General features: G+C 47.0%; 1 protein-coding gene across 1 annotated transcript in view; it reads right to left on the minus strand.

Annotated features, from left to right (window-relative positions):
• The window catches only part of klhl24a (kelch-like family member 24a), a 56,076-nt gene that overhangs the window by 9,187 nt on the left and 32,557 nt on the right, over positions 1-14,332 (minus strand). The gene's annotated exons all lie outside the window — the stretch shown is intronic.

The raw sequence follows: 14,332 nt of genomic DNA on the forward strand, positions 1-14,332 counted from the left end.
CCATTTAAGAAAACCTATTTTGAGTTCTATTAGATATATAGCTCTGAATCCACAATATGGCAGAGGTTGAAAAGCGATAACACATGTTTTTTCAACAAGAGATTATGGTTAATAATATCAAACGCTGCACTGAAATCTAACAGTACAGCTCCCACAATCTTCTTATTATCAATTTCTTTCAACCAATCATCAGTCATTTGTGTCAGTGTTGTACATGTTGAGTGCCCTTCTCTATAAGCATGCTGAAAGTCTGTTGTTAATTTGTTTGCAGAGAAATAGCATTGTATTTGGTCACAACACAATTTTCCCCAACAGTTTGCTAAGAGCTGCCAGCAAGCTTATAGACACTCCTGGGTAGCAGAATTACTTTGGCTTCCCTCCAGGCTTGAGAACAAAGACTTCTCTCTCGGCTCAGATTAAAGACATAACAGATAGGAGTGGCTATAGAGTCAGCTACCATCCTCAATAGCTTTCTATCTAAGTTGTTAATGCCAGGAGGTTTGTCATTATTGATCGATAACAATTATTTTTCCACCTCTCCCACACTAACTTACAAAATTCTAACTTGCAATGTTTTTTCTTTCATTATTTGTTTTATTATGCATGAATAAGATGACTCACTGTTCGTTGTTGGCATTTCCTGCCTACGTTTGGCCACTTTGCCAATTAAGTAATCATTAAAATAATTGGCAACATCAAATGGTTTTGTGATAAGCCATCTGATTCAATGAACAATGGAGTTGAATTTGTCTTTCTGCCCATAATTTCATTTAAAGTACTCAAGTTTTTCCCACCATTCTTTATATCATTGATCTTGGCTTCATAATACAGTTTCTACTTCTTTTTGTTGAGTTTAGTCACATTATTTCTCAATTTGCAGTAAGAGAGCCAATCAGATGTGCAGCCAGAGTTATTAGCCACTCCTTTTGCCTCATCTCTTTCAACCATACAGTTTTTCAATTCCTCATCAATCCATGGAGCCTTAATAGTTCTAACAGTCAGTTTCTTAACAGGTGCATGTTTATCAATAATTGGAAGAAGCAATTTCATAAATTCATCAAGTGCAGCATCTGTATACTCCTCATTAATCACATCAGACCAACAAATATGTTTAACATCATCCATTAGATGTGCCAAGTGAACCTGCAACCACAACACTTCAATAACACTTGACATAAGATCTTCTCTAAGCATAACAGGAATACGGCTCTGAATATATAGAGGAACACCTCCCCCATAAGCATTTCTGTCTCTTCTATAGAAGTTATATCCTTGTATTGCTACTGCTGTATCATCAAATGAATTATCTAAGTGAGTCTCAGAAATATATGAATGTTACCTGATGTTAGCAAGTTATTGATATCATTAACCTTATTTCTAAGGCTACATACATATAATAATATGGGCTATTTCCAGCCCTTTCCTGTGGAGCTTATCAGAGATAGACATAATACTGAAGAGCAAACAAAGCAAGATATATTTTTTTAACATTCAGCAGTCCATTAATTAATTGGTGTGTGAGTGTGTCTGTTGTGGGATTGAAGCTACGATCCTATAGGATTGGCTCTCTCATCCCCTCCAGGCTTCTGGGAGGAAGGGTGGACAATGAGCTTGTCATGGCGGATATAAGCAATGTCCCCATGCGCTCTGGCAACTTTCATGGCTGGGATCAGTTCTTTCCTCTTCTGGCGCACAGCTTCAGGATAGACCTCGTTGAGGGAGATTCACGTTCCTCTCAAGTTCTTGACTCTTTCCAGAACAGCTACCTTGTCCTTGAACCTCGGGAACTTGACCACTATCGGCCTGGGCCTGTCACCTGGGCCGGTAGTCGGTTTTCCAGTCCTGTGGGCGCGCTCCACCTCAATCTTCCTGTGGTTCATCTTCAATTTCTCAGAGATCATTTCCCTCACTGTCTTCAGACTCCGTCCCGGTCTCATGTGGAGATTCTGCAATTCTGTTCACAACTATGTTGTTCTGCCTTGACTGTCCCTCGAGATAGTTGGATTTATCCTTCAATGTTATCATGGATTCACACACAGAACTGATGTCCTCTCTCAATGACTTACAGATTGCTGTCATCTTGCTGTTCTCCTGTTTCAACTCATCGAAACACTTGAAGCTATTTTCTTGGAGTAAAAGTCAAAGTTAACACGGCAGACCCTGGTCGTGACCCCACTCTCCGAAGGCGTCTCAGAGAGAGTGGGATATGAAAAACAATTCACACATGAATACCATATTAACACACACTTGTACATGTGTTGATATAGGACAAATGTTATTATTATCAAACACACACACTCTCTCTGAGGTCTGGCATCAAAGTCCATCCAGTCTCTAGGGGCTCTGGGGAGTATCAATCACACAGAAACTCATTACAATACGAGACAGACACGGACCACAACAAGCCGTTAAACATCACAGTCCTATTAGCAATTACATTCCTATGAGTATCAGTTAATGAATTGCAGCAGCAAAACCGAAGATGAAGATGCTATGTAATGATATGTGGTGTACTGATGATATGTGGTGATATGTGAATGTGAAGTTATGTGAATGTTTTTCTGCTGTGTGTTATTGTTAGGGTCAGCAGATGACAACAACAGTGAGGTCAGAACAACATAACCTTTGACCGGGGCCTGTGTGGTTCGGTGGTTACAGCTGCTGACCCTGGCACACATGTATCCCAGAGTCGGCATGGGTATGAATCCAGCCCAATGTCATTTGACCTTTCCCCTATCTTTCTAAAACTGTTCTCTCTCTTCAATAAAGCAAAAAAAAAAATATGAAAGGAGTCATTGAAGTTAATGGGTTCAGAGCACGTCAATTCAGTAAGGTAGAGGAACAACTGGAGGATCTGTGTGGGTAGCCAGGGACAGCAGAATAGACCCCTGGCTATCTGCATAGCAACTGAGGCAGTTCCTAACTCTGTCTACATTCCAAACTGACAAAAATGGAGCGAGAGAGAGAGAGAGAGAGAGAGAGAGAGAGAGAGAGAGAGAGAGAGAAAAAAAAAATCAACAAACCCATTGACTCTTTCTCTCACCAGCCCCTACGCCACACTTGGCTTTAACCAGGGACATGGTGTTATGGTGAGTGAATGAGGACCCAAAAGCGAACTAACTTAAACAGAGCTTCTTTAATAACCAAACTTAGGTAGGCTCAGATAGACCGGCAGATTCCGACAGGACAGGACAAGGTTACAGCAAACATGACGATAGTCTGGCTCAGGCATGAAACACAAACAAACAAGAATCCGACAAGGACAGGAGCAGAAACAGAGAGAGATATAGGGACCTAATCAGAGGGAAACAGGGAACAGGTGGGGAACGGGTAGTTAGAGGAGACAAGGGACAGCTGGGGGAAAGCGGGGGAGAAAAGGTAACATAACAACGACCAGCAGAGGGAGACAGGGTGAAGGGAAAGGACAGAGACAAGACACAACATGACAGTACCCCCCCACTCACCGAGCGCCTCCTGGCGCACTCGAGGAGGAAACCTGGCGGCAACGGAGGAAATCCTCGATCAGCGCACGGTCCAGCACGTCCCGAGAGGGAACCCAACTCCTCTCCTCAGGACCGTACCCCTCCCAATCGACAAGGTACTGGTGACCACGGCCCCGTGGACGCATGTCCAAAATCCTGCGGACCCTGTAGATGGGTGCGCCCTCGACAAGGATGGGGGGGGGGGGGGGGAAGACGAGCGGGGGCGCGAAGAACGGGCTTAATACAGGAGACATGGAAGACCGGGTGGACGCGACGAAGGTATCGCGGAAGAAGAAGTCGAACTGCGACAGGATTAATGACCCGAGAAATACGGAACGGACCAATGAACCGCGGGGTCAACTTGCGAGAAGCCGTCTTAAGGGGAAGGTTCTGAGTGGAGAGCCAAACTCTCTGACCGCGACAATATCTAGGACTCTTAGTTCTACGCTTATTAGCAGCCCTCACAGTCTGCGTCCTATAACGGCAAAGTGCAGACCTGACCCTCTTCCAGGTGCGCTCGCAACGTTGGACAAAAGCCTGAGCGGAGGGGACGCTGGACTCGGCGAACTGAGATGAGAACAGCGGAGGCTGGTACCCGAGGCTACTCTGAAAAGGAGATAGCCCGGTCGCAGACGAAGGAAGCGAGTTGTGGGCGTATTCTGCCCAGGGGAGCTGTTCTGACCAAGACGCAGGGTTGCGAAAAGAAAGACTGCGTAAGATGCGACCAATAGTCTGATTGGCCCGTTCTGCTTGACCGTTAGACTGGGGGTGAAAGCCGGAAGAGAGACTGACGGAAGCCCCAATCAAACGGCAAAACTCCCTCCAAAATTGAGACGTGAATTGCGGACCTCTGTCCGAAACGACGTCTGACGGAAGGCCATGAATTCTGAAAACATTCTCGATGATGATTTGTGCCGTCTCTTTAGCAGAAGGAAGCTTAGCAAGGGGAATGAAATGGGCCGCCTTAGAGAACCTATCGACAACCGTAAGAATAACAGTCTTCCCCGCTGACGAAGGCAGTCCGGTGACAAAATCTAAGGCGATGTGAGACCACGGTCGAGAGGGAATAGGAAGCGGCCTGAGACGGCCGGCAGGAGGAGAGTTACCGGACTTAGTCTGCGCGCAGACCGAACAAGCAGCCACGAAACGACGCGTGTCATGCTCCCGGGTGGGCCACCAAAAACGCTGGCGAATGGAAGCAAGCGTACCCCGAACGCCAGGGTGGCCGGCTAACTTGGCAGAGTGAGCCCACTGAAGAACGGCCAGACGAGTAGGAACGGGAACGAAAAGAAGGTTCCTAGGACAAGCGCGCGGCGACGGAGTGTGAGTGAGCGCTTGTTTTACCTGCCTCTCAATTCCCCAGACAGTCAACCCGACAACACGCCCCTCAGGGAGAATCCCCTCGGGGTCAGTGGAGGCTACTGAAGAACTGAAGAGACGAGACAAAGCATCAGGCTTGGTGTTCTTAGAGCCCGGACGATAAGAAATCACGAACTCGAAACGAGCGAAAAACAGCGCCCAACGCGCCTGACGCGCATTAAGTCGTTTGGCAGAACGGATGTACTCAAGGTTCCTATGGTCAGTCCAAACGACAAAAGGAACGGTCGTCCCCTCCAACCACTGTCGCCATTCGCCTAGGGCTAACCGGATGGCGAGCAGTTCGCGGTTACCCACATCATAGTTACGTTCCGACGGCGACAGGCGATGAGAAAAATACGCGCATGGGTGGACCTTGTCGTCAGAGAGGGAGCGCTGAGAAAGAATGGCTCCCACGCCCACCTCTGACGCGTCAACCTCGACAACGAACTGTCTAGAGACGTCAGGTGTAACAAGGATAGGAGCGGATGTAAAACGATTCTTGAGGAGATCAAAAGCTCCCTGGGCGGAAACGGACCACTTAAAGCACGTCTTGACAGAAGTAAGGGCTGTGAGAGGAGCGGCCACCTGACCGAAATTACGGATGAAACGACGATAGAAGTTCGCGAAGCCGAGAAAGCGCTGCAGCTCGACGCGTGACTTAGGGACGGGCCAATCAATGACAGCTTGGACTTTAGCGGGATCCATCTTAATGCCTTCAGCGGAAATAACAGAACCGAGAAATGTGACGGAGGAGGCATGAAAAGTGCACTTCTCAGCCTTCACAAAAAGACAATTCTCTAAAAGGCGCTGGAGGACACGTCGAACGTGCTGAACATGAATCTGGAGTGACGGTGAAAAAATCAGGATATCGTCAAGGTAAACGAACACAAAGATGTTCAGCATGTCTCTCAGGACATCATTGACTAATGCCTGAAAGACAGCTGGAGCGTTAGCGAGGCCGAAAGGAAGAACCCGGTATTCAAAGTGCCCTAACGGAGTGTTAAACGCCGTCTTCCACTCGTCCCCCTCCCTGATGCGCACGAGATGGTAAGCGTTACGAAGGTCCAACTTAGTGAAAAACCTGGCTCCCTGCAGGATCTCGAAGGCTGAAGACATAAGAGGAAGCGGATAACGATTCTTAACTGTTATGTCATTCAGCCCTCGATAATCTATGCAGGGGCGCAGAGACCCGTCCTTCTTCTTGACAAAAAAAAACCCCGCTCCGGCGGGAGAGGAGGAGGGGACTATGGTACCGGCGTCAAGAGCTACAGACAAATAATCCTCGAGAGCCTTACGTTCGGGAGCCGACAGAGAGTATAGTCTACCCCGGGGGGGAGTGGTTCCCGGAAGGAGATCAATACTACAATCATACGACCGGTGTGGAGGAAGAGAGGTGGCCCTGGACCGACTGAACACCGTGCGCAGATCGTGATATTCCTCCGGCACCCCTGTCAAATCACCAGGCTCCTCCTGTGAAGAAGAGACAGAGGAAACAGGAGGGATAGCAGACATTAAACATTTCACATGACAAGAGACGTTCCAGGAGAGGATAGAATTACTAGACCAATTAATGGAAGGATTATGACAAACTAGCCAGGGATGGCCCAAAACAACAGGTGTAAAAGGTGAACGAAAAATCAAAAAAGAAATGGTTTCGCTATGATTACCAGAAACAGTGAGGGTTAAAGGTAGCGTCTCACGCTGAATCCTGGGGAGAGGACTACCATCCAGGGCGAACAAGGCCGTGGACTCCCTTAACTGTCTGAGAGGAATGTCATGTTCCCGAGCCCAGGTCTCGTCCATAAAACAGCCCTCCGCCCCAGAGTCTATTAAGGCACTGCAGGAAGCTGACGAACCGGTCCAGCGTAGATGGACCGACAAGGTAGTGCAGGATCTTGAAGGAGAGACAGGAGTAGTAGCGCTCACCAGTAGCCCTCCGCTTACTGATGAGCTCTGGCTTTTACTGGACATGAAGTGACAAAATGACCAGCAGAACCGCAATAGAGACAGAGGCGGTTGGTGATTCTCCGTTCCCTCTCCTTAGTCGAGATGCGGATACCTCCCAGCTGCATAGGCTCAGCTCCCGAGCCGGCAGAGGAAGATGGTAGTGATGCGGAGAGGGAAGCAACGGAGAACGCGAGCTCCTTTCCACGAGCTCGGTGACGCAGATCAACCCGTCGCTCAATGCGAATAGCGAGTTCAATCAGGGAATCCACGCTGGAAGGGACCTCCCGGGAGAGAATCTCATCCTTTACCTCTGCGCGGAGACCCTCCAGAAAACGAGCGAGCAAAGCCGGCTCGTTCCAGCCACTGGAGGCAGCAAGAGTGCGAAACTCAATAGAGTAGTCTGTTATGGATCGATTACCTTGACATAGGGAAGACAGGGCCCTGGAAGCCTCCTCCCCAAAAACAGATCGATCAAAAACCCGTATCATCTCCTCCTTAAAGTCCTGATACTGGTTAGTACACTCAGCCCTTGCCTCCCAGATTGCCGTGCCCCACTCACGAGCCCGTCCAATAAGGAGAGATATGACGTAGGCGACACGAGCAGTGCTCCTGGAGTAAGTGTTGGGCTGGAGAGAAAACACAATATCACACTGGGTGAGGAACGAGCGGCATTCAGTGGGCTCCCCAGAGTAACACGGCGGGTTATTGATTCTGGGCTCCGGAGATTCGAAAGCCCTGGAAGTGGCCGGTGGATCGAGGCGGAGATGGTGAACCTGTTCTGTGAGGTTGGAGACTTGGGTGGCCAGGGTCTCAACGGCATGTCGAGCAGCAGACACTTCCTGCTCGTGTCTGCCTAGCATCGCTCCCTGGATTCCGACGGCTGAGTGGAGAGGATCCGAAGTCGCTGGGTCCATTCTTGGTCGGATTCTTCTGTTATGGTGAGTGAATGAGGACCCAAAAGCGAACTAACTTAAACAGAGCTTCTTTAATAACCAAACTTAGGTAGGCTCAGATAGACCGGCAGATTCCGACAGGACAGGACAAGGTTACAGCAAACATGACGATAGTCTGGCTCAGGCATGAAACACAAACAAACAAGAATCCGACAAGGACAGGAGCAGAAACAGAGAGAGATATAGGGACCTAATCAGAGGGAAACAGGGAACAGGTGGGGAACGGGTAGTTAGAGGAGACAAGGGACAGCTGGGGGAAAGCGGGGGAGAAAAGGTAACATAACAACGACCAGCAGAGGGAGACAGGGTGAAGGGAAAGGACAGAGACAAGACACAACATGACACATGGTGGGAGAGAGGGAGGAGAGAGGGAGGAAGAAAAAGAGAGAGAGAAAGGGAGAACAAGAGAAATGTGTGTTTGTGTGTTCAAACCACGCACCATGCTACACACAGGAGTCAAGAGTAGCCATGTGCTGCCTAACAAAGCATCACAGTTCTCAGAAGGACAAAGGGACTCTTTAGTTCTCCCCCCAAGGACAGACATACAGTTTGTGTATACAGTGCATTCTGAAAGTATTCAGACCCCATGACTTTTTCCACATTTTGTTACGTTACAGCCTATTTTTTTTAAATCGACACCCCATTATGAAAAAGCAAAAACAGGTATTTTGACATTTTAGCAAATGTATAAAAAATAATAATAATAAAATGTCACATCAAATCAACATGCGCCGAATACAACAGGTATAGAAATTACTGTGAAATGCTAACTTACAAGCGATAACCAACAATGGTCATGTTCTGTTATAATCTCCACCCGGCACAGCCAGAAGAGGACTGGCCACCCCACATAGCCTGGTTCCTCTCTAGGTTTCTTCCTAGGTTTTGGCCTTTCTAGGGATTTTTTTCCTAGCCACCGTGCTTCTACACCTGCATTGCTTGCTGTTTGGGGTTTTAGGCTGGGTTTCTGTACAGCACTTTGAGATATCAGCTGATGTACAGTGCCTTGCGAAAGTATTCGGCCCCCTTGAACTTTGCGACCTTTTGCCACATTTCAGGCTTCAAACATAAAGATATAAAACTGTATTTTTTTGTGAAGAATCAACAACAAGTGGGACACAATTATGAAGTGGAACGACATTTATTGGATATTTCAAACTTTTTTAACAAATCAAAAACTGAAAAATTGTGCGTGCAAAATTATTCAGCCCCTTTACTTTCAGTGCAGCAAACTCTCTCCAGAAGTTCAGTGAGGATCTCTGAATGATCCAATGTTGACCTAAATGACTAATGATGATAAATACAATCCACCTGTGTGTAATCAAGTCTCAGTATGAATGCACCTGCACTGTGATAGTCTCAGAGGTCCGTTAAAAGCGCAGAGAGCATCATGAAGAACAAGGAACACACCAGGCAGGTCCGAGATACTGTTGTGAAGAAGTTTAAAGCCGGATTTGGATACAAAAAGATTTCCCAAGCTTTAAACATCCCAAGGAGCACTGTGCAAGCGACAATATTGAAATGGAAGGAGTATCAGACCATTGCAAATCTACCAAGACCTGGCCGTCCCTCTAAACTTTCAGCTCATACAAGGAGAAGACTGATCAGAGATGCAGCCAAGAGGCCCATGATCACTCTGGATGAACTGCAGAGATCTACAGCTGAGGTGGGAGACTCTGTCCATAGGACAACAATCAGTCGTATATTGCACAAATCTGGCCTTTATGGAAGAGTGGCAAGAAGAAAGCCATTTCTTAAAGATATCCATAAAAAGTGTTGTTTAAAGTTTGCCACAAGCCACCTGGGAGACACACCAAACATGTGGAAGAAGGTGCTCTGGTCAGATGAAACCAAAATTGAACTTTTTGACAACAATGCAAAACGTTATGTTTGGCGTAAAAGCAACACAGCTGAACACACCATCCCCACTGTCAAACATGGTGGTGGCAGCATCATGGTTTGGGCCTGCTTTTCTTCAGCAGGGACAGGGAAGATGGTTAAAATTGATGGGAAGATGGATGGAGCCAAATACAGGACCATTCTGGAAGAAAACCTGATGGAGTCTGCAAAAGACCTGAGACTGGGACGGAGATTTGTCTTCCAACAAGACAATGATGCAAAACATAAAGCAAAATCTACAATGGAATGGTTCAAAAATAAACATATCCAGGTGTTAAAATGGCCAAGTCCAAATCCAATTGAGAATCTGTACAAAGAACTGAAAACTGCTGTTCACAAATGCTCTCCAGCCAACCTCACTGAGCTCGAGCTGTTTTGCAAGGAGGAATGGGAAAAAAATTCAGTCTCTCGATGTGCAAAACTGATAGAGACATACCCCAAGCGACTTACAGCTGTAATCGCAGCAAAAGGTGGCGCTCCAAAGTATTAACTTTATGTTTGATGCCTGAAATGTGGCAAAAGGTCGCAAAGTTCAATGGGGCCGAATACTTTCGCAAGGCACTGTACGAAGGGCTATATAAATACATTTGATTTGATTTGATTTGAGTTAAGAAAATAGAACAATAATGAGGCTATATACAGGGGTACCGGTACCTAGCCTTTGTGCGGGAGGTACAGGTTAGTCTAGGAAATGTGTACATGTAGATAGGGATAAAGTCACTATGCATAGATAATAAACAGCGGGTAGCAGCAGAGTGTGTGTGTGGGGGAGGGGGGGGGGGGGGGGGGGGGTCAATGTAATAGTCCGGATGGCCATTTGATTAATTGTTCAGCAGTCTTATGGCTTGGGGGTAGAAGCTGTTTAGAAGACTCTTGGACCTAGGCTTGGCGCTCCTGTACTGCTTGCCATACGGTAGCAGAGAGACTAGTCTATCACTTCGGTGACTGGAGTCTTTGACAATTTTTTGGGCCTTCCTCTGACAATGCCTAGTATTTAGGTCCTGGATGGCAGGAAGCTTGGTCCCAGTGATGTACTGGGCCGTACGCACTACCCTCTGTAGCGCTTTACGGTCTGATGCCGAGCAGTTCCAATACCAACCAGTCAGGATGATCTTGATGGTGCAGCTGTAGAACTTTTTGAGGATCTGGGGACCCATACCAGATCTTTTCTGTCTTCTGAGGGGGAAAAGGTGTTGTCGTGCCCTCTTCATGGCTGACTTGGTGTGTTTGAACTATGATAGTTTGCTGGTGATGTGGACACTAAGGAACTTGAAACTCTCGACCCACTCCACAAAAGCCCCATCGATGTGAATGGGGGTGTGTTCGGCCCTCCTTTTCCTGTAGTCACAATCAGCTCCTTTGTCTTGCTTACATTGAGGGAGTAGTTGTTGTCCTGGAACCACACTGCCAAGTCTCTGACCTCCTCCCTATAGGCTGTCTCATCATTGTCGGTGATCAGGCCTACCACGGTTGTGTCAGAAAACTTAATGATGGTGTTGGAGTTGTGCTTGGTCATGTAGTCGTGAGTGAACATGGTGTACAGTAGGGGACTAAGCACGCACCCATGAGGGATCCTCGTGTTGAGGATCAGCATGGTAGATGTGGTGTTGCCTACCCTTACCTCCTGGAGGCAGCCCGTCAGGAAGTCCCGGATCCAGTTGCAGAGGGAGGTGTTTTGTCCCAGGGTCCTTAGCATAGTGATGAGCTTTGTGGGCCCTATGGTGTTGAACACTGAGCTGTAGTCAATGAACATTATTCTCACATAGATGTTCCTTTTGTCCAGGTGGGAAAGGGCTGTGTGGAATGCGATTGAGATTACATAATCTCTGGATCTGTTGGGGCGGTATGTGAATTGGAGTGGGTATAGGGTTTACAGGATGATGGTGTTGATGTGAGTCATGACCAGCCTTTCAACGCACTTCATGGCTACCGATGTGAGTGCTATTGGGGGGATAGTCATTTAGGCAGGTCAACTTCGCTTTCTTGGGCACAGAGACTATGGTGGTCTGCTTGAAACATGTAGGTAATACAGACTCGGTCAGGTAAAAAATGTCAGTGAAGACACTTGCCATTTGGTCTGGGCATGCTCTGACTACACGTCCTAGTAATCTGTCTGGCCTCGCAGCCTTGTGAATGTTGACCTGTTTAAAGGTCTTGTTCACATCGGCTATGGGTAGAGTGATCACACTGTCATCTGGAACAGCTGGTGCTCTCATGCATGCTTCAGTGTTGCTTGCCTCAAAGCAAGCATAAAAGGCATTTAGGTTGTCTGGTAGGCTCGTGTCACTGGGCACCTCTTGGCCACATCCGGAGAGCGTGAGAGCCGGTGTAGTAGGATTCAATCTTAGTCCTGTATTTACGATTTGCCTGTTTGATGGTTCGTCTGAGGGCATAGCGGGATTTCCTTTAAGCGTCCATATTAGTGTCCAGCTCCTTGAATGCGCCAGCTCTAGCCTTTAGCTCGGTGCAGATGTTGCCTGTAATCCATAGCTTCTGTGGGGATGACGTCGTTGATGTACTTATTGATGAATCCAGTGACTGGGGTGTTGTATTCCTCAATGCCATCAGAAGAATCCCGGAACATATTCCAGTCTGTGCTAGCAAAACAGTCCTGTACCATAGCATCTGCGTTATCTGACCACTTCCATATTGAGCGAGTCACTGGTACTTCCTACTTTAGTTTTCGCTTGTAAGCAGGAATCAGGAGGATAGTATTATGGTCAGATTTGCCAAATGGAGGGCGAGGGAGAGCTTTGTATGCATCTCTGTGTGTGGAGTAAAGGTGGTCTAGAGTGTTTTTCCCTCTGGTTGCACATGTGACATGCTGCTAGAAATGAGGTAAAACGGATTTAAGTTAGCCTGTATTAAAGTCCTTAAAGTATTCAAACCCTTTACTCAGTACTTTGTTGAAGCACATTTGGAACCACTTACAGTCTCTTGTCTTCTTGGGTATGACACTACAAGCTTGGCACACCTGTATTTGGGGAGTTTCTCACATTCTTCTCTGCAGATCCTGTCAAGCTCTGTCAGGTTGAATGGGGAGCGTCGCTGGACAGCTATTTTCAGGTCTCTCCAGAGAAGTTTGATCGGGTTCAAGTCCGGGCTCTGGCTGTGCCACTCAAGGAAATTCAGAGACTTGTCCCGAAGCCACTCCTGCATTGTCTTGGCTGTGTACTTAGGGTCATTGTCCTGCTGGAGGGTGAACCTTTTACCCAGTCAGAGGTCCTGAGCGCTCTGGAGCAGGTTTTCATGAAGGATCTTTCTGTACTTTGCTCTGTTCATATTTCCCTCGATCCTGATTAGTCTCCCAGTCCCTGCCGCTGAAGAACATCCCCACAGCATTAAGCTGCCACCACCATGTTTCACTGTAGGGATGGTGCCAGGTTTCCTCCAGATGTGACGCTTGGCATTCAGGAGCTCAATCTTGGTTTCATCAGACCAGAGAATCTTGTTTCTCATGGTCTGAGAGTCCTTTAGGTGCCTTTTGGCAAACTCCAAGTGGACTGTCGTGCTATTTACTGAGTTGTAGCTTCTGTCTGGCCACTCTACCATAACAGCCTGATTGGTGGAGTGCTGCAGAGATGGTTGTCCTTCAAGAAGGATGGTCAACTCCCTGACCAAGGCCATTCTCCCCAGATTGCTCAGTTTGGCCAGACAGCCAGCTCTATGAAGAGTCTTGGTGGTTACAAACTTCTTCCATTTAAGAATGATGAAGGGCACTGAGTTCTTGGGGACCTTCAATGCTGCAGAAATGTTTTGGTACCCTTCCCCAGATCTGTGCCTTAACACAATCCTGTCTCGGAGCTCTACAGACAACTCCTTTGACCTCATGGCTTGGTTTTTGCTCTGACATGCACTGTCAACTGTGGGAAAGGGTAGCCTAGTGTTTAGAACGTTGGACTAGTAACCGGAAGGTTGCAAGTTCAAATCCCCGAGCTGACAAGGTACAAATCTGTCGTTCTGCCCCTGAACAGGCAGTTAACCTGTCCTAGGCCGTCATTGAAAATAAGAATCTGTTCTTAACTGACTTGCCTAGTTAAATACAGGTAAAATAAAAAATAAATAAATATAGACAGGCGCGTGTCTTTCCAAATCATGTACAATCAATTGAATGTACCACAGGTAAGGACAATCAATGGAAACAGGATGCACCTGAGCTCAATGTCAAGTCTCATAGCAAATACTTAACCTGTTGAGTCTATGGGGGCGCTATTTCATCATTGGATAAAAAAACGTGCCCGTTTTAAGCGCAATATTTTGTCACGAAAAGATGCTCGACTATGCATGTAACAGCTTTGGAAAGAAAACAGTCTAACGTTTCCAAAACTGCAAAGATATTATCTGTGAGTGCCACAGAACTCATGCTACAGGCGAAACCAAGATGAAACTGCAAACAGGAAATGAGCAGAATTTCTGAAGCTCTGTTTTCCAATGTCTCCGTATATAGCTGTGAATGCACCAGGAACGAGCCTGCGCTTTCTGTCGTTTCTTCAAGATGTCTGCAGCATTGTGACCTATTTGTAGGCATATCATTGGAAGATTGGCCATAAGAGACTACATTTTCCAGGGGTCCGCCCGGTGTCCTATTTCTAAATTGGTGCGTAATCTTCAGTTGCGGTCATTTTCTCCTGGGATTCAGGACAGAAAGCACACTTCCACGAATGATATATCATCGAAGAGATATGTGAAAAA

Source organism: Oncorhynchus mykiss, chromosome 8 (genome assembly GCF_013265735.2).
Source record: "Oncorhynchus mykiss isolate Arlee chromosome 8, USDA_OmykA_1.1, whole genome shotgun sequence".
Lineage (NCBI taxonomy): Eukaryota > Metazoa > Chordata > Actinopteri > Salmoniformes > Salmonidae > Oncorhynchus > Oncorhynchus mykiss.